We start from the raw sequence: 25,792 nt of genomic DNA, 5'->3' as shown, positions 1-25,792 counted from the left end.
TAAACATAATGAACCATACCAGTTTCTAATATGTCACAAGCTCCAATGCACAGTGAGTACATACACCAGATACTATAGCTTAAGGACTTTGTACTTTGTAACCCTTATCTGAACAAATGTATGCATACTTCTTCGGGTCTGGATGAATTGTTGCAGCTTCATAGCTCTTAACATACTCTTAACATACTCAATTCAAACATTTTCAAGGGTAAACTAACTTGGATCATATTCCGCAGCCCATTGCAAGCAGTACGTACATAGGGAGGGGGCGGTAGCTATTCTTCACCTGTAAACATCTTTAAATGTGCACTAATGTTAGCGTAGACATTGTCCCCACTACATGTATAAACAAAAAGAGATAAAATAGCCTAATTGAGAGGAATAATAATAATCATATTCAAGGGATTAAAAAAATAATAACATATATTGTTAGATCATATACAAAGGCCTTTGGATGATAGTGCAAATACTAGTACAGTACCCAAGTCTCTCTTGGGTAGTGCATAGTCAACAGGCAGTGGATAACTCCCACTCCTATTATGACTCCATATGTAGGACACAATAGGAGTAAAAGGTATAAAAGTCCTAATTGTTTGCATATAAGACATTGTCCCCACCACAGGTATACTAAAAAAAGATAGAAACACAGCACAAATTGAGAGAAATAATAATAATAATAATAATAATACCTTAGGTGTACCCCATTTAGGGATCTCTCTTTTGAAATACTGGACTAAATATCTCCTACCATTGGAACCCAATAAGGGAACAATGTCAGCAGTGTCCATCATCTTACCCTGACCAGACCTCAGGAGCTTTAAGTGTATGCTACCAAGAATTCAGCAAATCATCTCCACTCCAGGGACATCCACCCTCCAACATGAGTTTCTACAACATGAGATTCTCTTCTAGTGAGTGTTGGGTCACAAGTATATGGACTGTACAACTTTTACTCATATTATTAAAGCTGCTTCAATCAAGAGCCCTTAACCGCGCATGTTATTTCCCCAAGTTTCTTGGGGGCCCTCTTTCTATTTTCCCCACTACAGGTTCTCATCTATTTTTATTTTAAATATTTTTTATCAATGATTCAAAATAAAAATTAAATATATAAATCAATGAGTTACAATACAGTTGAATGGATATAAAACATCTACAATGGTTGACATAATGGGGCACACAGTATTTATTAAAGTAATTATGCAGGAAATCATCCGAAAAACTGCTATTTTCGGGGAATAACCACAAAAAGCAAAACATCCCCATGAATAACGATCATGTTTTACAGTTTTAGAAAGAAGGTTGTGCCAGCGCTGGCTGTTTTAGGATAAATACAATGCACGGTTCTCAAAAATTATAACAATTTATTCATATCAACAATAAAACAATATAAAATGTATATAAAATGGTGAATCACTCTAGTAACATATATGAGATATTGAAGCTAGTTATCAAGAGGATAATCAGGTTGTTTAGCTATTCAGCTTAAGGTGAGTTCAATTGTGAAACAAGAAAGTTTGAGCTGTATATTACCATCCCATTTGGCCCGATTTGAATTGGCCCGGTGCTGTGACACGATGTCCTGTAATTGTCCTATAATTTCAAAGACTCAAGGTTCCCAGTGGTATCCTCTTGCGTACGTCTGGAGCAATTAGGGATCATGCAGTTATCCCACAGATATTTGTAGTCCAGGAAAAAACGAGGGTCCTTTGAGGGATGTGGACAGGTCACTTGGCAGAATGGTGGGAGGTGGATGAACAGCAATATTCACAGGTGCTCAACGCGTTTCCCCGGTATCACCGGCTTCATAAGAAGCAGCAGGTAAGATCTTAAAAGACTCTGTTTGAAGCTTTAGACTGATAGAAACCCCCGGATTCTTCTCACAAAGTGATTCTTGCTCTTATCAGCGTCTCCTCTATACAAGCAGGAAATTACCCATTTCACATTATATATATGGCCCCGTCATGGGTTACGCAACCCCATTGTGAGCGTCACCCCACGATTGACGCCAACCCGAAGCGTGGCGAGAGCAGCGAGCCCGCGAGGGGTGGCGGTGCGCGTCCTCCGACCTTTTCATACCCCTACTATCCACGTCGGCGTGGAGTTGAGAATATAAAGTGTGGCGAGCGCGATCCACCGAGCCCGAAGCGTGGCGAGCGCAGCGAGCCCCGCGAGGGGACGCGCATACCTGTGAAGTTATACGCGCCCGCTTGCCTCGCTGCGCTCGCCACACTTTATATTCTCAACTCCACGCCGACGTGGATAGTAGGGGTATGAAAAAGGGTGGAGGACGCGTACCGCTGCGCTCGCCACGCTTTGGGTTGGCGTCAATCGTGGGGTGGCGTTGAGGGGGTAAAATTGGGGTTCTGGGGAATACTTTACATTGAATCCAATGTAAAATAGGGTCCCAGGGACCCTATTCAAATTTGATTCAATGTAAAAATCGGGTCGATCGCGTCGCATGCGATGCGACCAACGCGATTTTTCCGACACGATCACCCCGATGCAAATCGGTGTGGCCGTGCTAGGAAACAAGTACCCCTGTTTCAAACAGGTTAATGGACAAGAAAGGTATTTCACCACAGGTGATGGCAATCATAAATTAAGAGGAAAGCCCAGAAACAAAGCAATGTGTCCCTCCTGGAGAGGGTCATGTTGGGAGGTATGAGATTGTGGGAGGGGATATGGTGCAGGGGGGGGGGGGGGGTTCGGCAGGGCAGGCACTCGGTAAGCTGCGATCTTCTCAGCTTATCGTGTCAACCAGAATGAGGCCCTAAAAGAGAAGAGGACTAGTGTCAACCTCCCTGTAGTTCCCCAGACACTGGCTTTGTGTAGGTCCCGGTTAAATGGCGCCCGCACCTCGTTCCCGAGGACATTTATACCACATATGCGCAAATCACTGTGAAAATGGTACAGCACCATATGCCATTGTCTAGTAATACTGGTTCTTCCAGAAAAGAGAAATGTATGACATAATTCATATTTGTTTAGTTTGGGCAGAACTATGCACAATAAATGCCATATTAGACATAATTAAATATATTTTAAGATCATTGATAGCAGTAGTAAGACTATAATGGCGAAATTGTCATGATCCTGACTGTTATTTTCATGTTTAGTGGCTTACCTCAGTGTATTCCTGTGGCTTGCATTTTAGATCAGAATGTAGTCTGCAATCTTTGCTGCATACTTCTAATTAGACACCTGAATAGGAATTTATCTGTGAGTAATTAGCAACAACCTGGGTGCAGCATTTTATTCTCCTCTGCAATCAGCTCTTTGGTGTCTGGATCTGAAAGCCAGCATTCCCTGTGCATTGGAGTAATGCTGGCCACACCTCAGACCAACTTTCCTCCAACTATTCAACTAGTTGGATGGAATAAAAACCTGGTACTGGATAGGAGCAAATTTAATCTGTAATTAAGTCATTTGTTTGTTTCCCAAATCAGAAAATGGACAACAACTGTCACTCAGACAATGTACTGTGGTTGGACCTATTTGATTTAAACAATTTCACTGAATGTTTTTGTCCATTCTCCTGAGTTTGTGAGCAAATTGCTTATTGAAATTTGCCCCCATACAGCACTAGATTTTCAGTCCAACCAACCAACTAGTTGGGCTGGGTACCAGTTATTCCAGTACCCAGTCTGGTTCACAGTCTGCTTCCAGTTATTCCAGTACCCAGTCCAGGTTCACAGTCTGCTTCCAGTACCCAGTCCGTTTCACAGTCTGCTTCCAGTTATTCCAGTACCCAGTCCGGTTCACAGTCTGCTTCCAGTTATTGTGGTACCCAGTCCGGTTCACAGTCTGCTTCCAGTCATATCCAGCATCCAGCCTGGTCCAGTCATATCCATTATCCAGCCCGTCCCAGTCCTATTCAATATCCAGTCTTGTCCATAGTGCACCAACAACCAGCATAGTTCAGTCATGCAGCTATACCTTCACCAATCTGCTATCAAGACCAACTCCCTGGTGATCCAGTGGTCAGGATACAGCTCTCCCTGCTGAAGCCCAGGTTTGACTCCTGGTCAGGGATTGCTCTCTCTCTCGCTTCACCTCCCCCTGTTTTCCACCTACTCACACATACGTCACACATACTGTACGCTGGGTTCACAAAACTCACAGCCATGACAGAAATATGGGGTGAGATTTAATGCCGCTCGAGTTCAGCGGAATAGCAAGCTGTCCAACAAACTCTGATGTTTTTTTAAAGGGAAATTAACTTACAAGGCATGGTTTTGCCTTGAAAGTTAATTCCCCTTTAAAAAAAATAACATTTTTGGCGGACAGCTCGCACTGCTACTGAACTCGGGTGGCATTAAATCTCGCCCATGGTGTCAAACAATAGTAATCCAAAACTATAAATGTAGATATAAAAGAGTTTATTGAGAACTACAGTTAACAATGAGTACAAGTACGCGAATAAAACCACGATATCATGTAGGCTCTGCTAACAACAGAAAGTGTTAATCTGTTGCGGAACTTGATGGTTGATTGCACACTGATTTCACATAACAGCTCTTGTCTTTGAAAACATTTTATAGCACTCTCAAGCAACTTGGAAAAGTGCTGTGGGTGGTGAAATTAGAGGAGTAGAAATCCCACACAAAATGCACCATAGACACCACAATTCATTGGCTCTGTAAACAGGGCTCTTTCTTATTGTGCAGCACAGATTATTTAATACCCACTTATTGAAGAGATGCCAACTCTGTTATTGACACAATTAATTTAAGAAAATGTTAAATGAGCAGCTGAGCAGGGATACATGCTGAAAGTGATTATACGGGTCTGAAGCCCCCGTACACACTAAGCAATATTTTAAAAGATGTTGCTCATTTTGGCTATTCCAGTTGTAATATTGTCTAGTGTCTACACTCAATGTTAAAGATGAGCGTTCCTGTGGTTGTTAACAATGTCCTCCATCATCTGTACATGCAACTCAATTTTACATCAGTATGTTCGGAGCAGGGACAGGATGACATCACTGAATTATATCATTTAGTGTGTATGTATTATATTGTTCAAAGGAAATCGTGGAGCAGGGAAGGGGGTGCGGAGGCTGCGTGGCAGACTTCTTCACCTTCCCAGGGGGCCGGGAGGGGGACCCGGTTTTGGGGAGCTTCCCAACCATTCCGGGAGGATAGGCAACTATAACCTTAATATTGCTCCTGCTACAACCTAAACCTAAAGCTGGCCATACACTGGGCGACTTCTCCAAGCTGTGTAGTTGCAGTGATCCCCCCATGAGCTGCTCAGGAACCTCGAGGGTGGCAGGGCAGTATATGATACACTGTATTGCATTTAATGTATCACACGCAATCCCTGCCTAGCCCGTCTAGCTTGAGTGTGATGCGACAGATCCTACATGCAATCTAGTAGTTCCAAAGTGATGAGTCTGAGACCACGCATCACATCGGACCTTATGCCACATATAGTACATGTGATTTGGACACTTTTTATGTGGTTAATCGCCACAATCGCATAAAAAGTGACCAAATCGCATGGATGTTGTCCTAGAGTATGGGCACCTTAAGTCTCCCACTAGTGCCTCACCATACACCCCCCCCCCCCCCCCCGGCCTTACATTAGCTTGACACTCTTTAGAAGCTACAATTTATTTAAAGAATTTACACAAAGCCATGAAAATGTATTCTAACAAAATAATGTAAAATACTGCATTAGGGATTGAAAAATATCACAATTTGCTTAAACAATTCCGTACAGAACATGCTCAGATGCCCTTGGTCATCAGGAAAGGCACCATGGAAAGTGTTAAATGTTCATGATTAAAATATAGGCCCATGAAACTAATTTATTTTATTTAAAAAAAAAAATTGGAAAATCATTGACGACACAGCTTATCAAGAAGTTCTTGGAGGTAGATTAAATATATTGTTTACCTTCCATGTATTTCACTCCAAGTGCCTGGCTATAGTATGCATTAACATAGCACGTGGGACTTCTGCATAAGAGACCTTGAGAGCATATACATCTGGCGTGTTCAAATATTACCCCTGGCACCTAGTGACATTTGCAAATAAATAAATACTGCATGATACTACACTGAATTTTAATTTATAAACTCTGCTGCCTCTAAGCAAATATAAATAACAGACAGGAAAATGTAACACTGTCCATCTTTTCTATCCTATCCTACTGGTAGAGGTACCAGAGGCAGAACTCTGGGAGGCAATGGAGTCATCTGCCGCCGGGCTCCTGCTCCCAAGGGGGCACCTCTCCTCCACTGTGAGTTTGAATTAGTTAACTGAAAGCCGTTTATATCACTTCTATGGCTGTCTCCTCCTCCTAGCAGGACCATAGATGCCACACTCTCTTTATTCTAAACATAATATCCATAACATACATACATGCATACATATATTTATAAAACGTTGGTGTGTATGTGTGTGTTGGGACGGGGGCACCAATATTTATCTTGCCTCCGGGGCAACTGGGACGAACTTAAGCCACTGAGAGGTACAGTACTGTATCCTTTATTATCAGTGATACTGTAACACAAAACTTAGTAGACAAGATAAACAATAAATATTAAAAGTAATGTTAAATGGTGTGTGTGTGTGTGTGTGTGTGTGTGTGTGTGTTTGTGTGTGTGAGGGGGGGGGGGGGGTTCCTATTAGCCTTGTCAATTTTTAACCTGTTAAAAAAAAATGGTTGAACATCTTGATTTTAGGCTGATGGTCATTACTAAGCTATCCCCAATGTTCCATTTTCAGAGCCCTTTGTTATAACTGCATAACGGATCTCCTATAGCTGGTTATCAGGGATTTTGCTTTACGTGTTTTATAACCCTGATAACAGCCAGCTATCGTGGCTAATTAGATAGCTTCTATTAGCCACGGTTAATTACCGCGGCTAACTGGATATTCTGCAATGAGTTTTCCAAATAAAATTTGTTATGCTATATCTAAACTGTAATGTACTTCAAATCATACCTCCCAACTTCTGATTGTCCCAAAGAAGGAGAGTGTGCTTGCTTGGCCTAGCAGGAAAGGGGCATGGCCTGTACTCGTGGTGCTGCTGCGAGGCCACGCCCCAGTTTCGCCGCTGTGGGGGCATGCCCAGCAGCTGCTGGCCATGCCCACAGCCCATCTGGCTGCAGGAATAGACAGGGGGGACTCCCAACTGAAACAACCCCCCCCCCCCCCGCCACGGGACACTGCCGGCCCCGTGCGGGACTTGGGAACGTCATTAAAAAAATGGGACGTTCCTGCGATAAGCGGGACAGTTGGGAGGTATGTTCAAATGTCCTCATCCTTTGTAATGTGTTACAGAAGCTATATTCTTTATTCAAATTTAAATAAGTTAAACAAGTTATATGATATAACTTTTTTTTTTCAATTTCAACAATTTAATTTTTTATTGCATATTTAGTTATTAACCAATTATAAAATGCAACATATGTATTAGGCCCTAAACAGCAAATGGGTGTAATAAAAACAATTATATAATTACTGAGGAAAACTAAAAGGGAAATAGAGGAAGGCAATGTCTGGGGTGATTTACCCTAACTTTAGGTAAACATTCCAATCCCCATAAAGAGTTGAGTTGTTCCCATAGTAAAAATATATGAGCACTTGAATCAGATTTTCCTTGATAGAAGTTTTAGGCAATCTACCAGTAAATCTGAAGATTCCTCATTAATAGTGATTTGGAATCTGATTGTTTTACAACTTCTATAACAGATTGCAAAGATTGAAATTGTTAAAATGTTTGCACCCATACATTTGTACACCTAATTACAATTTGTTTGGGCCCTGTAATAGTTTCTATTATCTCATACATTAAAACTCAGTCCTCAAGGCCCCCTTACAGACCACATTTTAAGGATATCCATCCTTTGGTACAGGTGACTTAATTAGTACCTTAGCCAGTCTGTGTACAAGTATGGATATCCTTAAACCCTGGACTGTTAGGGTGCTTTGAGGACCCTGTTTGGGAAACCCTGGTCTACAGATATACTTGCCGACTACCTTCAGGAGAGGAAACACTGCTGGTCACTTTGGGGGCTGGAGCCAGTCTGTGGAGTCATTAGGCCCCATCCCAACCATGGCAAAATGCTGCGATTTACAGTTCCACAGGTGGGGTTGGAGCTAAAATTACACACTTTGCATCATTTATCACTGCCTCTCCATTTGGCATCACAATTCGCATAATTTTCTCCCTTTCTCTCCCTAACTCTTTCAAAATGTGTTCATTTATAACAATTACTTTGCTACAAACCTACTAATCCTAAGTAACTAACATACTAGTCCTAAAAAATAGTATAGTATAAGCAAAAGTAAGACATTCCACCAAATGGGAATGACTGCAGGGGGTAAATTTACTGAAGCTTCTACAAATACACATAGATGATGTTGCCAATGGCAACCAATCAGATTCTGTCTATAATTTCTTATAATTTCCGGGGGGGGGGGGGGGATATTATGGTGTCAAACAGACATATTTCCAAACTCTCATCTGTCCTCAAGCTTCTAACAACTTTTTAGTATATTTAAAATCACATCTCAGCCCTCTCTCACCAAAACCACCGACCAATATCATACTTCAAGGACAAGATTGGGAAGATCTGAGATTAAATTGTACGATCTTCCTCAGTCTGTGACCTGCTCAATTCCCTATCTGTACCCCCTGGCACAATCTCTTCATTTGATCCCACAAATGAAGAGGAAGTATCTATGCTTTTCTCTTCCTCCTACTGTACTAACTCTCCTCTTGAACATATATCCTAACAAATAAGTAAAGCTCCATCTCCTATGCTAATTCTAACCTTAATTAAAATCTGCACTCTCTCTCTCTCTCTCTCTCTCTCTCTCTACTGGTATCTTTCCTTAATTGATTAAATGTGCAGATAATAATCCCATTCTGAAAAAACACAATTCTGACCCAAGGTCTTTCCTAAACTACTGTCCCAACTCTCAGCTTCTTTTCCCTCCATCAGCTTCTTTGACAGTCCAAGCTACTTGAGAGACTTGCATACTCTTGCAGGACTTTCCTTGTGCTGCATCCACTCTGTGGAATTCCCTCCCATGCAAAAAAAACCTGTATTTTAGTCTCCTTCAAGCATTCTTGAAAACTTATGAAATTCCAGACCTACCTTACCTATCCAATGACATCCCAACTGTAAAGTCCAAACATATCCTCTTTTATACTTTTCTCCTAACCCCTGGCACACATTGCTGGGTCAACATATCATCCCACCAACAACTTTTGCAATCTGGTGGACCATTATGCAATAGATAACACCTATCCTTGTGTATGTGTAAATGCCTTTTTCCCTATAGAATGTAAGTTTGCAAAGAACGACCCCCCTACTCTTTCAACTGTCTTTAACTTCCCAGTTTGTCTTATCACTGTTTCCAATTGTAAAGTGCAAAGGAATTTGCTGTACTATATACTGTAAAACTATTTAAAATATTATACAGTATAGGTGTATGAGTACTAATAGTACAAGGCCTTGGTTTCAAAAATCTTATCTGAATTTGTTCCTTTCACTCTGTACAACACCTGCACCCACACTCATTGAGCATCCAATAAAGGTCTATATTTCAGTCTGCCGCAATCTGTGTAATGCTCTTTGCTTGCCAGCAAAACCTTCCTCTAGCTCAGGGGTGGGCAATTATTTTGGCCAGGGGGGGGCCACTTAACAATTCCAGTAAATATTTGGGGGCTGCACACAAATTCATATTACGCCACATGGTATGAGCTCAAATTCTATATATATAGAAAAACAGGCTGTTTTACTGGTTTTGAAGGGAGCAGCCAGCCCATAGCACAGGGACAAGAGGAGATCAGAGACTCTCTTTGTATCTCCTCCAAGCAGCCTCCATCCGCACAGCACACGCTGCCCGAGATCCCGCCTCCTGCAGCGCTGCACAACCTTTGGCTCAGCCAATCACTGAGCCTCTGGCATTTGGCATCCCCTAGAAAACTACGGGACAGCTGAGCTGTCAACTGGCTGCCCTGCACTGCTCTGTGGCGCCAACGGCTCAGCTGTCACTCAATTGAGTCAGGGCAGTGGGGAGCCTGGTTATGAGAAAATCCCTGCCAGCTGCCCCCATGTGGAGTGCAAAACATCCTCAGCGGCACCGCAGGCCAGTTAAGATCGGGTGGCGGGGTGTAGTTTGCCCACCCCTGCTCTAGCTCAAGATCTTTAAGAACTCACTGGAAAAAAAAAAAAACTACCAATCCTATTCTCCATAATTACCATCTATCTACACGGAACATACATGCAATTTCTTTCTATATTGTAACACGCCTCTGATACATGACTGACATTGCTGTGTGACATATAACCTATTAAGCCCTTTTCCCCTTGCAATCTGGATCTACCATCTCATAGTATCAAACTCCTATTGTCCTATAAATTGTAATCTTGCAAGCAATGCACTCATAACCTCTTTATCTGTCTGTTAATACCCAGTCTGATTTATTCCAGTGTTTTTCCACCTTATACAGTATACTGCATACTGTATGGCAAATAATCTTTTTATGGCTATTAAAATATGCAACAAACCACATCTAAAAAGGTTATCAAACTATTTGTTGAATAATAAAACTATGAAACAAGCATTGTTCTACATACTGCTTTAACCCTACTACAGAAAATATCCTATTTCCCCATCTCACCCATTTATAGTGTATTCGTGCATGCCTGCCCGTAGCTTTAGGAGCTGGCACTAAACCCATCATTTTGAAAATAGCATGTGCATTTGTCGATGTGGAATTACATGAAAGGAAACACCTTAAACGATTATCAAATCAGTCATCTACATATATGTACATGCTCTGGATACATTATAACCATATTTCTACAAATACAATAAAATGAAGAAACTTGCAGTCTTCATGTTACCAACAATCCTTTTGTGCACCAACATATAAGCAACAGCAAACAATAACTATACATAACAATAGAAAAGCAAGACAGAACTGCACTGAGATTTTAGTAATGGGCATTCATCATACTCACAATTGGAAGCGAGATCGAGAACTTCAATGTGTAACTGACATAATCAATAAGCATTTTAATGTGTGTGACGCAGAGCAGACAACCCAGGTTTAATTGAACACAGAATGAAGGTCAGGCTGTAGAATTCAATCAAGTTGTTTTATCTGTACACTTTTCTGTGTTTGGCTAAAAAGATAGGGATTATGATAAAGCAGCTTAAATATGACGTTACAGTGTTTTTACATTGATTTATCATAAGACACTAGCAGTGTTCTTTTATCCACAAGTGGGTGACAGCTGTGAAGGCAGAAAAATAAGGCTATAAACTTATATAAAAGGAGTGGTTAAGTAATTCCACTTTAGGTGGGTTTTGAAAGAAGCAATTACTGCATTTGGCCAATGCATCTTTAGGTCTGTGTGTACACTTTGCAACCCTGAATTGCATTACAAAACTCATGGGAAATGTGCTTTATATGGGTAATTGAAAAGAGAACGTAGACATAGTGTTCTCCTTTATGAATGATGTTGAAAAGAACTTGTATTTGACCTTACTGCACAAATATATATAGATATACAGTACACCAAAACTACATTCTCAGTGGAAGGAGAGAACTCCTGCATTTAGGCCTGAAGGAATATGTCCTCCTTATCCTCAATGTTCTACACCACTGGAAGATGCACATAAAGGCCACTCACACGGTGGTTTGATATGATGTTCTTGTTATGAAATAAGAAAATAATGACAATGACACAGCGCTCATGTTTATGAACAGTGCTGTTGCTTCTACTAATATCTAATATACTGCATGCACTCATTACTGTGGTATATGCTAACAATTATATCAGATTGTTATTAAAGTGGCATGTGTGAACAAATGCATTCAAAACGTACGTTTCAATGAGTCACCCATGATGAGCAGAATGTGGTCAGCTTACAACTCACGTTACTTAAATCTATATTTATGTAATCTGTGTGTTAGACTAGTCAGCATGAAATGTTATTGTTGTTTACATTGAGTTTAGCTAGAATATTGATGGGCACCACCCAAATAAACTCATTGGAAGTTAATAGGGACCACCTATTACTAATCTAGCTGTCTCTCAGTAGAGACTGGAGAACACTGGCTCAGAGACTCCAATCACAGAGGAAGCAGATGACATGTCTAATCTGTGTCCTTCGTATGTTTACAGGGGGAATCAATTATCCTCAGGACTTTACTGCTGGCTTTTTGCTCCAGGGTTAAGAGCCTGAAGCCGTTCAATTACTGCATGTGGTTAGCCCCCATGAGTGTACTTAGTAGTGTAGTTATGAATCTTTAACCATGAATCAATGCCTTATACTGTATTATAGCTACAGGGTTTAGCACAGGATACAATTGAAAAGCTTAACCCTTTGATGAAAGGGTGTAAAATCATCTCAGTCGCCCATAGGCAAGTTGGAGTTTGGTGCCCCCCACCCACCACAAATATGGTGTGTGTCAACATTCACCTGTGCATGTCATCCCAGAGTCCAGCAGCATTGCTGCAGCGCAGGCTGAGTGGTACCAGGCAGGAGCCATCCTGTCCCCTATTGCAGATTTTAGCAGGGCTCCTGGTATACAGCCAATTAACTACAGGTGTGCCGCAAAGCTCCATTGCAAGAGCAGTAGTCACACTTGGATCCCTCTGTAAACCACACAGGTGCTGCTATACATGCAGGTACCCCTTCAGGGCTTGGAGCCCAGAGGCTGGAGCCTCCATTGACTCTGGGAGTTAAGGTGAGTACACACGGGTGCAATTTCATGTAAAATCGCTGGCAATATGGTCGCTGAGCGACCATATAGCCAGTGATTTGGAGCGCAGCTGGCGATAAATCGCCAGCTGCGTGCTCCCGTGTGCACTGCCTAATGGTCGCTGAATCATGCTCCTGCGACCAGCGGCTTTCCCCGGCGATCGCTGTGCCGGGAGGTCAGCGTTGATCTCCCCAGCCCCGTGCCGCTGCTCCCTCCTCCCATCAAAGTGACAGCAGCAGCATCTGCTGCTGCTGCGCTCCCCTTCCGCCCCGTAGCAGTGTCTCCTTTTCATCGCTGATGAAAAGGAGACACTGAGCAATATGATTGCTGGGGATATATTGCTAGCAATATATCCCCAGCAATTATATTACCCCGTGTGTACACAGCATTATATACCTGCCTTTGAGTGCCAACATTTCTGTGAGAGAAAATATCATCTGAAAATGCTAGCTTAAATTGGTTATATAAATTCAAAATGTTGTGTAAAAAGAGAATATATTTCCTACATAATATACAAATTCAATTGGCACTCGAATGGTTAAAAGCCAAGGGCTGGCATTAAGTTCCACAGCTAATTAAATACCCCTTATTTTTAGATTGCTACAGTTTATTACTCATCCTAATGATTGAGTATGAGGTGCATTTCATTGTAATTCACTTTTGGGTATTAGAGACATACCGTAGGTGTCTCAGAGTGTCCTGTCTTTAACACACAAACCCACGATGCACAACCTGTAGCAATTGTATTTAGTTATTCCAATATATATATATATATATATATATATATATATATATATATATATATATATATATATATATATATATATATATATATATATATATATATATATATATATATATAGTAGAGCAATGAATGGGCACTCAGGGACTCACAGATGCTGGTGAAATCAAAGACCAAGTTTATTCCATATGTGGTCTTACAGGCGTCAACGTTTCGGGGGCCGGACCCCCGTCGTCAGGACAAGATGCAGACAAGGTGAAGTACTTCACCTTGTCTGCATCTTGTCCTGACGACGGGGGTCCGGCCCCCGAAACGTTGACGCCTGTAAGACCACATATGGAATAAACTTGGTCTTTGATTTCACCAGCATCTGTGAGTCCCTGAGTGCCCATTCATTGCTCTACTATATTTTGTGGGCAGTTCATCGCTGCTGCCCTCTGTAAGCTGGCACCGGGGCAAGCTATTCACTCCAGCTCATCTCAGTCCAGAGTGACGGCCCTTCCTGTTATATATATATAATTCAGGTGCTGTGTTTGGGATTGTCTCACCTTATAAAAGCCATGTTACTTGGCAGTTGAGCATTAACCCAGAGAAAAAACACATGTTCATTTTAGCTATGATGTGTAAGCAGGTGCCAGGTTCCCAAGAAAACCAGTTAGTGTAGGACTTGCAGTGAAATGGGGTCCCTTGGCGATGGGCTGCAAGCTTAAATGCATTGATCAATTCATGAACTAAAACCCCATTATTTATTTATTGATTATTTGAATGTTAAGGTGAGTTAGTTTGTTGTAGTGAGTGCTGGGCCCCCTGTGTTTGTATTTACTAGAGTCTGTGGTCACAGGCCACCGCACCCCACCCTGCGATGTGTGTGCTGTTTGCACCCCATTTCTAGGAATGGCGAGTGTGTTGGTACTTCTGTATCTATATATTTGGGTTGATTTTTAATTAACCTCTGTTACTGTGATCATAGCTTTCTCATGCACCCTTGATAAGCTCATTTACCTGAAACCTGTGACAGCTGCCCCTTTAATACTAATTCAGGTGCTGTGTTTGGGATTGTCTCACCTTATAAAAGCCATGTTACTTGGCAGTTGAGCATTAACCCAGAGAAAAAACACATGTTCATTTTAGCTATGATGTGTAAGCAGGTGCCAGGTTCCCAAGAAAACCAGTTAGTGTAGGACTTGCAGTGAAATGGGGTCCCTTGGCGATGGGCTGCAAGCTTAAATGCATTGATCAATTCATGAACTAAAACCCCATTATTTATTTATTGATTATTTGAATGTTAAGGTGAGTTAGTTTGTTGTAGTGAGTGCTGGGCCCCCTGTGTTTGTATTTACTAGAGTCTGTGGTCACAGGCCACCGCACCCCACCCTGGGATGTGGGTGCTGTTTGCACCCCATTTCTAGGAATGGCGAGTGTATTGGTACTTCTGTATCTATATATTTGGGTTGATTTTTAATTAACCTCTGTTACTGTGATCATAGCTTTCTCATGCACCCTTGATAAGCTCATTTACCTGAAACCTGTGACAGCTGCCCCTTTAATACTAATTCAGGTGCTGTGTTTGGGATTGTCTCACCTTATAAAAGCCATGTTACTTGGCAGTTGAGCATTAACCCAGAGAAAAAACACATGTTCATTTTAGCTATGATGTGTAAGCAGGTGCCAGGTTCCCAAGAAAACCAGTTAGTGTAGGACTTGCAGTGAAATGGGGTCCCTTGGCGATGGGCTGCAAGCTTAAATGCATTGATCAATTCATGAACTAAAACCCCATTATTTATTTATTGATTATTTGAATGTTAAGGTGAGTTAGTTTGTTGTAGTGAGTGCTGGGCCCCCTGTGTTTGTATTTACTAGAGTCTGTGGTCACAGGCCACCGCACCCCACCCTGGGATGTGGGTGCTGTTTGCACCCCATTTCTAGGAATGGCGAGTGTATTGGTACTTCTGTATCTATATATTTGGGTTGATTTTTAATTAACCTCTGTTACTGTGATCATAGCTTTCTCATGCACCCTTGATAAGCTCATTTACCTGAAACCTGTGACAGCTGCCCCTTTAATACTAATTCAGGTGCTGTGTTTGGGATTGTCTCACCTTATAAAAGCCATGTTACTTGGCAGTTGAGCATTAACCCAGAGAAAAAACACATGTTCATTTTAGCTATGATGTGTAAGCAGGTGCCAGGTTCCCAAGAAAACCAGTTAGTGTAGGACTTGCAGTGAAATGGGGTCCCTTGGCGATGGGCTGCAAGCTTAAATGCATTGATCAATTCATGAACTAAAACCCCATTATTTATTTATTGATTATTTGAATGTTAAGGTGAGTTAGTTTGTTGTAGTGAGTGCTGGGCCCCCTGTGTTTGTATTTACTAGAGTCTGTGGTCACAGGCCACCGCACCCCACCCTGGGATGTGGGTGCTGTTTGCACCCCATTTCTAGGAATGGCGAGTGTGTTGGTACTTCTGTATCTATATATATATATATATATAATTTATTTATTTTTTTAACACTTACCCTCCGGAGTCCTGTGACAGTGGCAGTTCAGCCCTCTAGTGCTCAGAGTCCACAAAGCTCCCCAGCATCAATGTGGTAGTAGCTGGAAAAATGGCCATCGTGCGATTTCTCCAGAGATCTGTGAATACGCAGTATATTCTGACTCTAGTGCTCAGACTCAAGCGCAGTCTACAACTCCTGGCAGAGAGGAGAGGGCCTGGATGGAGGAGGCTGCACACGGACCTCAACCTCTCTTAAAACGCCCCTTTCAGCATGTACCCACATAGTACCTGGGCTGTATTTCTGAAGCAAGTACGGTAAATATGGTACACCATCTAGGTGTATTTTCCATATAAAAATAAAAAATAAAAACAAGCAAGCACCCAAGTTCATCCATGATACTGACCCTTAGAGGAGGGGATTTCCCCTGGACAGTATTACTCTACAAGAGAATAAAGAGCAATGTGTCATACCAGTATACAGGATTAGGCCCCTGCTCTTCCCAGCATGTGTGGGAGCCACAGTTGGCATAGAGAAGACAACAGTCTCTATACATTTTGCTAATTCTAATTGAGGTGGTGCATGAATAACAGATACACAAATGCAATGAAGATCCAGGTGCCATAAAAAAAAACACCTGTATAATTTCACCGTATCAAAAATGCTGCTTTAAATCCCATGGGAAAAAACAGACAAAGATCACTGCTTTAAATAGCTTTTCATTACATCACTCCCGGCAATATGCAAGGTAAATAAATGGATTTGTACAGACGCTTTCTGCTAGCTGTTTGGCCCAGCGTGCAGACATCACGAGCGTTATAAGTATCCCATTCATCGTCATCACTTTAGCTAAGAAAGTTCATGTTTAACGTGGGATGTGCTATGTTCACGGGAAACCTCAGCTATGACTATGAGATATTAGACCACATTAACAATAAACATATTACTGCAGTTTGTATAAGGTCGTCCTAATTTAACTGGAACTAAAACTATTCTATCAATACTGCTGTAGGAAAATAATGTAATAGAATTAAATAACATGAAGAGAAATGTGTCTGCATTTCTCTGCTAGGTCCGGGGGGGGGGGGGGGGGGGGTTTAGGCAGGTATGCAGTATAGCTTGGGAAGTGTGCAGCACATGAATAGGAACATTGTGACGTTTCAGAGAGTATTGGAGGTTTTTTTTTCTTCGTGGCACCAGGCACCTTGCAGAACAAAACTCCCTGATCAGCATCATACACAGAGAGCTGTAACCCACAGAAACTGTACTGCAGGCATTTTAACCATACTGAAGTTAGTCAAATAATACAAAACTATGTAAACTGCACATTTTTTTGTGAACACACCACAAAAGCAACACAATGCTATGTACTTACTCCAGAAACAGAGAATAAAACGCACACCGGGTTATCTAGCACTGTGGGCTCTACCTGTTACCATGACTGGGAATAGAGCCCTGGAGACCAGCTGATTGCTTGTTTCTATGTGCAGAAGTGTCTCTCAAGGCTGTACTAGAGGTGCACAGATAACATGGATTGTATGCAGTCTCACCCAGCATACATTCAACCTAGGTGTATATAATTGGTATGGGGTGTTAGGCATACTTGCCTACCTGACCCTCTCCTTCAGGGAGAAAATACTCTGTTCCTGGACTTCCCTGGTAATGTATGATTGCCATCACCTGTGGTGAGCTAGGTAATTGATAAGAAAGGTGTTTCACTACAGGTGATGGCAATCATACCTTACCAGGGAAGTCCAGGCACAGAGCATTTTCTCCCTCATGGAGAGGGTCAGGTAGGCAAGTATGTTGTTAGGGTGACCACTATTAGTCGACAGTCAAAAGGACGACACAGGAAAAAGGAGGTCATGCATTAGGTCGACATGTCAAAAAGGCAACAGACCTTTGTATCAAAAGGGTTAAGAAAAGTACCAGGAAAAGGAAGCCAGTGTGGTTTACAAAAGAGGTATCAACTAGTGTAAAAGCAAAAAAGATGGCCTTTAGGACATACAAGCAGACTCAAAATAATAAAGACAAAGAAGTGTATCTTGCCAGATGCAAGTAGGCTAAGAAAGTGATCAGGTGTGCAAAAGCACAAGCTGAGGAGAAAATGGCTCAGTCAGTAGATAAAGGAAACAAAACTTTTTTTAAGTATATAAGGAGAAAATCAAATGGAGGAATAATAAGACTGCGGACAGACACTGAGAATTTGGTGAAGGGAGACAAGGCGATTGCAGATCATCTAAATAATTATTTTTGCTCCGTATTCACTATAGAAGGAGAAGGGAAGGGACAACAGTTAAGTTGCAAGGACATTCATAAAAATAAGGTAGATGGAAGTACATTTACTAGGGAGAAAGTCCTAACAGCTTTCAAGACTGAAAGTGGATAAATCAATGGGGCCAGACGGAGTGCATCCAAGGATACTAAAAGAACTAAAAGATGTGTTGGTAGCGCCATTAACAGATTTATTCAACCAGTCACTAGATACAGGTGCAGTTCCAGAGGAATGGAAAAGAGCAAATGTAGTTCCACTGCAAAAAAGCGGAAGAAAAGAAGAAGCAAGTAACTACAGACCAGTGAGCCTTACATCAGTAGTAGAGAAATTAATGGAAACACTATTAAAAGAAAGAATAGTGGAATAGCTTAAATTAAACCATTTACAGGATCCAAAACAGCATGGTTTTACTGCAGGGAGATCATGCCAAACAAATCTTATTTACTTTTTTGACTCCGTGACCAAAATACTAGATGAAGGGGGGGCTGTAGATGTGGCATATCTAGACTTTAGTAAGGCATTTGACACTGTCCCACATCGCAGGCTGCTAAATAAACTTGAAAGTGTTAGATTGGATTATAAAACAATTAAATGGATAAGAACCTGGTTGCAGGATAGGAAACAGACAGTTGTAGTAAATGGAGTGCATTCTATGGAGGGACATGTTACCAGTGGAGAACCCCAGGGATCTGTACTTGGACCAGTGCTCTTTAATATCTTTGTTAGGGACATTGCAAATGGCATTGAAGGAAAAGTATGCCTTTTTGCAGATGACACAAAGATATGCAACAGAGTAGGCACACCAAGAGGGGTAAATCAAATGACTGATGATCTAGGTAAACTTGAGAATTGGTCAAGAGAATGGCAACTACAGTTTAATGCTAAAAAATGCTAAATTATGCACTTGGGACTCAAAAACCCAAAGGCTCAATATAGTATCAAGGGTAATATAATGGAAACTACTGAGGAGGAAAGAGATCTAGGAGTCACTATTTCAAGTGACTTAAAGGCAGGAAAGCAATGTAGCAAAGCAATGAGGAAGGCTAGTTAGATGCATAGTGCGCATGCCTGAACCATCCGTCCGTAGGCTTCCAGCGAAGGTTAGCCTTCACTGGCTGCTTGCAGGATGATTAACACCCCACGGGCATTTGGAGGCGGTAATGCAGCGTTTTCGGGGAGTGCTAGCTGGTATCCACACCAACTTAAAATGACTACAGTAGTTGGAGTTCACCGTAGCCTCCCTCCAATCACTTCCAACATCCCCCCCACATTCTAGCATACTGTAGTTAAGCGCCAGAGGCGTTCGAAGCTGTGTAAACAGAGGGGAAAATCACTCACCATTTAATGACTTTCCCTCTGCACCACAGCGCTAAGTAAGTGTAGACTCTGTAAACGCACTGTAAAGCCCTCCCTCCCAATCACCGGGAGATGCCTGCGTTTTCTGCACCACAGCAGACAGTGACATATCAGACAGGGAAGAGGAACTGCAAGGGTTTTGAAAGATGTAGGGTGCTGGAATGAACACTAGGGGTGAAATTTAATAGGATGAGATATTCAGAAAGTGAGAGATTTGATAAGAAATCTCCAGTTTTTTTAAAGCGGCAATCATTTACAATGCAAAATCGAACTGACTTTGCAGTGTAAATGCACTGGCGATTTCTTACAAAATCTCTCACTTTCTGAATCTCTCATCCTATTAAATCTCACCCTTGATTGTATAGCTGTGTGACCAGCTTCCTATGCTTTAATTAGGAAGAATAGCTTCTTAAATAATTTTCTCTAAAGTCACAAGTAACACAAGGATCACTTCTGATATTATATATTGCAGCATCTCAGATATTCAACAAATAGAATACACAAAAACTCACTTTATCAGTAGTGAGTATGCAAGCCAAACACAAGTGTCGGTATGGAGCAGAAAACTACTGCAAGTTGTAATTAAGATGTTTCTCCAACCTTGACATATGCCAAAGGTCAGGTCACGTTTCTGTGACCTGTTTTTTTACATAGCAAAAAGGGAGCCTGTTGCTTGTTTCGGGTACTTTCATAACATATCCTATGTGTTAAACAAGTACATGTCCAACAATATAAATATTCTATCTGTAACAAACTTCACCATTCGTCCTGAGTTTTCTTCTCAATACCAACATTATATAATATGACCAGACCAGGACATCCAGCATGCTTTCACTCATCACAGCCTTGGTGTGTAGATCCCTATTATCTACTAGCAAAATATTATTTTACCAAGTAAAACTGATTAACGATAGTAGATGTCAAGTATTAGTAAAATATTAGCATTTTTCTGCATTTGGAATCAGAATTTTGGGTTTAAGTTTTCTTAGGATTTCCACATAAAACAAGAAAATGAAAGGACTCATATTCCCAGATCTATTCATAGGATGTATATTCCACCAAATGTGAATAGGCAAAAATGACCGGGGCTTTCAGTAAACTCATTTAATATAAAATGTTACCTTAACCTCACTCATCCCTCTGATTGCGTCAGAGTTCCGGCAGCTGGTCTATGTAACCTTATGGGTTACTCAGCCAGCCAATGGTGTTGAAGGTGATCTGATGCTGCATCCTCGGACAGGGCCTGATTAAAGGTTGCAGCGGCCCTAGGCAACTACAGAAATGGGCTCCAACCTCCCCCCCCCCCTCCTTAATAGCAATTTTTTCGCTCATATTCAGCTAAAAATCTGTAACCGGCTAAGGCTTTAGCTCCCTTCATATTGCCACTTACTACCCCAGCAGTGTGGCAACAGCGGCAGTGGCATCAATGACAGCCTCAGTTTCAGAGGATATTCACTTCCCGTTGTGACTGTCCCTGCCTCGGTGATGCCAGCAATCCCTGCAGATACTACTGCTTTTACAGTTCCCTGGGCAGATCTCATGAGACCTTGCTTGACCCCAACTCCAGCAGCACCACGAAGCATCTGGTATACAGTATATAAAATAAGGTCCATAAATATTAGGACATCGACACAATTATCATATTTTGGGCTCTATACACAACCACAATAGGTAGAAACATAGAATTTTGACTGCAGATAAGAACCATTTGGCCCATCTAGTCTGCCCCTAGATGGTAGAATGGTTTCTATATGTGCGTCCCGTTTTTTAAGGGACCAAAATTAACGGGACAAACTAAACAATCCTAAATCAAACTTTCACTTTTTAATAATTTGTTGCAAAACCTTTGCAGTCAATTACAGCCTGAAGTCTGGAACGCATAGACATCACTAGACACATCCAAATGCAAATGTCACACCTGGAATCAACTCCAGACCTATTACCTGTTTAATTGATGATGAAATAACGAGAGAATAGCCCACACTTGTCCATGAAATAGTTTTTTAGTCAATTGCTCCATTACTTTTGGTCCCTAAAAAAGTGGGAGGCACATATAGAAACCATTGTAATTCTTATACCTTTCACCTGATTTGGATGTAAATACCCTCAAATTAAAGCTGAAAGTCTGCAGTTAAAGCACATCTTGTTTAGTTCTTTTCAAATCCATTGTGGTGGTGCATAGAGCACAAAATATGAGAATTGTGTCAATGTCCTAATATTTATGGACCTGACTGTATACCCCCCCCCCCCACCCAGGACCCAGCGCTCCAGCCTAATCAGCCCATTGGTTAATCAGGCCCTGGAGATGGACAGCTTGACAATAGGCTTATGCTGCAGGATGCACCTTGTATTAATATACACATCTCATGCCAACACCTTCTTCCGACTTCTGCTGCCATGATTTAATATCAGATCAGTGTGTATTAACATTGGCCATCTGTACATCTTCCTCTGCATCAGCCCCCATAAATGGTGTTTAATGAATTTAATCTATGCAGTTGTATTAGATCCAGCATTAATCTGTTGTGTCTGCTTTACATGCTAGGCATAATTTAGATCTCCCATTCATCCACCAATGCCTGTCTTTCAGAAACCTTACCATATTAATGAGGACCGGTTTCATTCACTTTACGCATGCCAACATATGATTGTACACCGATTTTATAGAGACCCTGGCTATGGCATGCCTACAAAATGGTTTTATAAAGTGGTCTCCATCGCTGCCCCTATCCAACGGCAAAGAACTAGCTCTGCACATGTGAAGTTATACAAACATAAGATGTACGCAAACCAGCAGGCTATGGAGACTTAACAACGATAATATGATGGTGAAAACATACTGACAAAATACCTTTATGTCTTTGCTTTAAGATTTCTTACTACATTACGCACTAGGCAGGTTCTATACTAGAGTGCACAATCAATCAGAGATTAAAGCCAAATACAGCATCCAGCATCTACGGTTGCAGTTGCAATCTGCTTCTTTTTTTATGGAATACTACAATGACTTGTTAACCCCTGGAAACCATTGGGCTCATTCTCACAGACACTGTCTTTACCCCTGTAGTAGGTTCTACCTGAGCAGAGGTCACTGCAGTTTGAACAGCTGTCAAAACCTAAACCATTGATCTCTAGAGTAAAAGCAGCATCAGTATATACAACATTGCTGTGTGTTGCGCACGTGAGTCATGGCAGATCGGGTGTGTGCGTACACATTTGTACTTTCTGAACACTTCAATTCACAAACACAGTCAGTCAAGCATTCAGTAAATTGTATTGACCTCATATTTAAGAGGAAAACCAATAATCTCGTTTTTTTTCAAGCTGCTGTGATAATAACAGCTTAAGTTGAGGGTAATGTGGCTCTTAGAAAGTATTTGGGTGTATAAGATCTGGAAATAGCCAATTTTGCAAAAGAAAGGCATATGATAATAGATGTATAGTGCCTATTTATCACCCAAATATTTACCTTCTATCATGCATAAAGTGTCCACATGATTAAGGCAAATATTAGTATCAGGGAATTTTAACAACGATCAAAACAGGATGTATCTCAGATATCTCTTGCTCTAACCAAATGACTGCTTTTGCTGTCCACATAATTTTCTAACGAAGTGGCAAATTTTAGTAACTTACAAGCTCCTAAAAAGTTAGCTGTTTGGAGCTTAGCAATTGTAGTCTATAGGTTACAATTTCACCATAGTGGGATCGCAGATCTATATGGTGCACACCAATACATTAGCTAAGCCAACCCCAGCAGCAATATAAGAACTAAAGTTGTGTACACACGAAGCAATATGATCGCTCGCAATATATTGCTCATCAATCATATCGCTCAGTGTTTTCCGTTTTCATCAGCGACCAAAGATGGCTGCAGATGAAAAGTCACACTGCCGGGAGAAGAGGCAGGGGAAGTCGCTGGTCTTAGGAGCAAGCTCCTCCAACCAGCGACCAATCAGGGGCTGAAAACGGGAGCGCGCACCTGGCGATTTATCGCCGGTGCACACTCCAATCGCTGGCAATATGGTCGCTTAGCGACCATATTGTCAGCGATATTATGCCCGTGTGTACGCACCTTTAAAGTATCACTTAACACAGTGACGGAATTTGTAGGTTGTGGGCCCAGGTGCAAAAAATATAATATGGGCTCCCTTCCTCCATCCCAGCCCAAGTTTACAATGTGTAACACAGCAGTGGGTGACAGGGAGAGGTATAGTGTGACAGTAAAAAAACAGTGGGTGACAGGAAGAGTCCTCAGGGACCCACCACTGGTAGTTCTGCCTTTGATTTTACATTTCATCGAGACAGCTCTTATCGGAGCCACTGTCCTGGCAAAATACTCTATATACAGCTCTATAAAGACATTATTAGTCAGTGGGATACATGAATTTATACTTTCATTGTGGAAAAAAAAAACAATGGGCCTTCAATAGGCCACAAAGTTTTTGGTAACTGCTGATTATTTAAAAATATTTACTGAGTTACAGAACAAGTTTCAAAGAGACCTGTGCCTTAAGATGTGATACTCCGATATGTCAGGAAATTATTATCCACCAGGGTCATGTGAAATAATTCCCATGTTTCTGTGTAACAAATAATCTCGCTATAGTCACCTGGTGTCACGCACCGATATAGACAATGACATAAGAAAACCGAAAGACAGTTGTCATGTTCAGCATTTGCCTGGCATCTGTGCTACACCGTAAGGTGTTGCATGTCGGAAGTGATCACAAGTTGATGACAGATGTAATTATTTGTTTTGTTCTTTGTTTAACAATTGTAAAGGGCATCTAATATCACAAGTTTATCTGGTTCTAAAGCTAACAAAAAAACATTAATCAGACTGCATTCAGCAATACAAAAACAAAACAAATGAAATTCAATGAAGACACAAACTCACAAACTGTAGAATGTAACAAAAAATATCATCATACCTGTACATGCCAACTTGGGATAAAGCAGATGCAGATGCTTAAAAGGGCAATCCTAAAACATGCACATACTGTAAGCTGTTAGAGCGTTAAAGTTTTCTTGAGAGCAGGATTTCTGCATGCCGGCTACTGATCTCATACAATGTACATAAAGGTAAGATTGCCAGGTGAACTCTCCTGAGACAAGGAAGGCTGCCTTACAACGCAATCCTGGGAGATGCTGAGGGATTGTCAGACTAAACTGGTAAGCTTCACGCAGGTTTATCCTTCCTCACCCCTTACAAACATGAAATATACAAAAACAGATTGCATGTATGGGTGGGGAGGAGAGACTCAGGATTAGTACTCTGGCTGAGAATTTGCTTCTGACTTGCAAACAGGGAGGGCCAGGGGGGAGGGTGTGTTGAGGACTGGATAGTACAAGTAGGAGTTGTTAAACCTGCAGATCTCTCACTGAGGTGTGTGAAGTGCATTACTCCTCCTTTGCAATATGAGGACAGTGATCACAGCCTCTAATTAGCATACCCTATATACAAAGTGACTTGTAGCCTATTTAAAGACTTCAGAAACTAAAACATAAATCAGTTGCTGGATGACAGTTAATGTGCAGCTAAACATAGCAAACTGCTAGGAATACCTGTTATGTTTATGTAACTTATATGCTTCCAATACATATAATATCTAGCTCAGCCTCCATGCCTCCCAACATGACCCTCTCCAGGAGGGACACAATGCTCTGCTTCTGGACTTCCCTCTTAATTTATGATTGCCATCACCTGTGGTAAAAAACACCTTTCTCATTAGTTTACCAGTTCAAAACAGGTGACGGCAATCAAAAATTAAGAGGGAAGTCCAAGAGCAGAGTAGTTTGTCCCTCCTGGAATAGGTCATGTTAGGAGGTATGACTATAGAGCTCTAATAATGGCATACCTCCGAACTTTAGAAGATTCGGAGAAGATATACTCTTCGCAGCAGAAATTATGGAAGTGTGGCCAATCGGAAAAGGGGTGTGAGCTATAATCACGATCCTTACGTAAGGCCACGCCCCCACTTTTGCCACTGTGGGGGCATAGCTGGTGGCTCTATGAGCTGCTGACCATGCCCCCAGCCAGGGCCGCCGACAGGGGGGTGCTAGGGGTACAACTGTCCCGGGCCCGGCCACTCTGACAGACAGTAGGGCCCGGGCAGCAGCCCACCAGCACCCCCATTCACTTTAGCCCCCCTCACCACTACACAGCGGTGGGCCG

At 41.7% G+C, this 25,792-nt stretch overlaps 1 protein-coding gene across 2 annotated transcripts in view; it reads right to left on the bottom strand.

Moving 5' to 3' along the window:
* The window catches only part of FHIP1A (FHF complex subunit HOOK interacting protein 1A), a 187,406-nt gene extending 162,366 nt beyond the window's left edge, over positions 1 to 25,040 (bottom strand). The window contains exon 1 of one of the 2 annotated variants that reach the window (XM_083171581.1): positions 24,549 to 25,040. The gene's annotated coding sequence lies outside the window, so the exon portion shown is untranslated. Of the gene's footprint in view, positions 1 to 17,358; positions 17,498 to 24,548 lie in introns of those variants that run through there. The other variant, XM_083171590.1, reaches the window with a different exon arrangement.
* Positions 25,041 to 25,792: the final 752 nt, after the last annotated feature.

The sequence above is a fragment of the Crinia signifera genome, chromosome 1 (assembly GCF_055691185.1).
Source record: "Crinia signifera chromosome 1, ASM5569118v1, whole genome shotgun sequence".
Taxonomy (NCBI): Eukaryota; Metazoa; Chordata; class Amphibia; order Anura; family Myobatrachidae; genus Crinia; species Crinia signifera.
The sequence above is the reverse complement of the archived record's forward strand: the minus strand, read 5'-3'. Positions and strand labels throughout refer to the sequence as shown.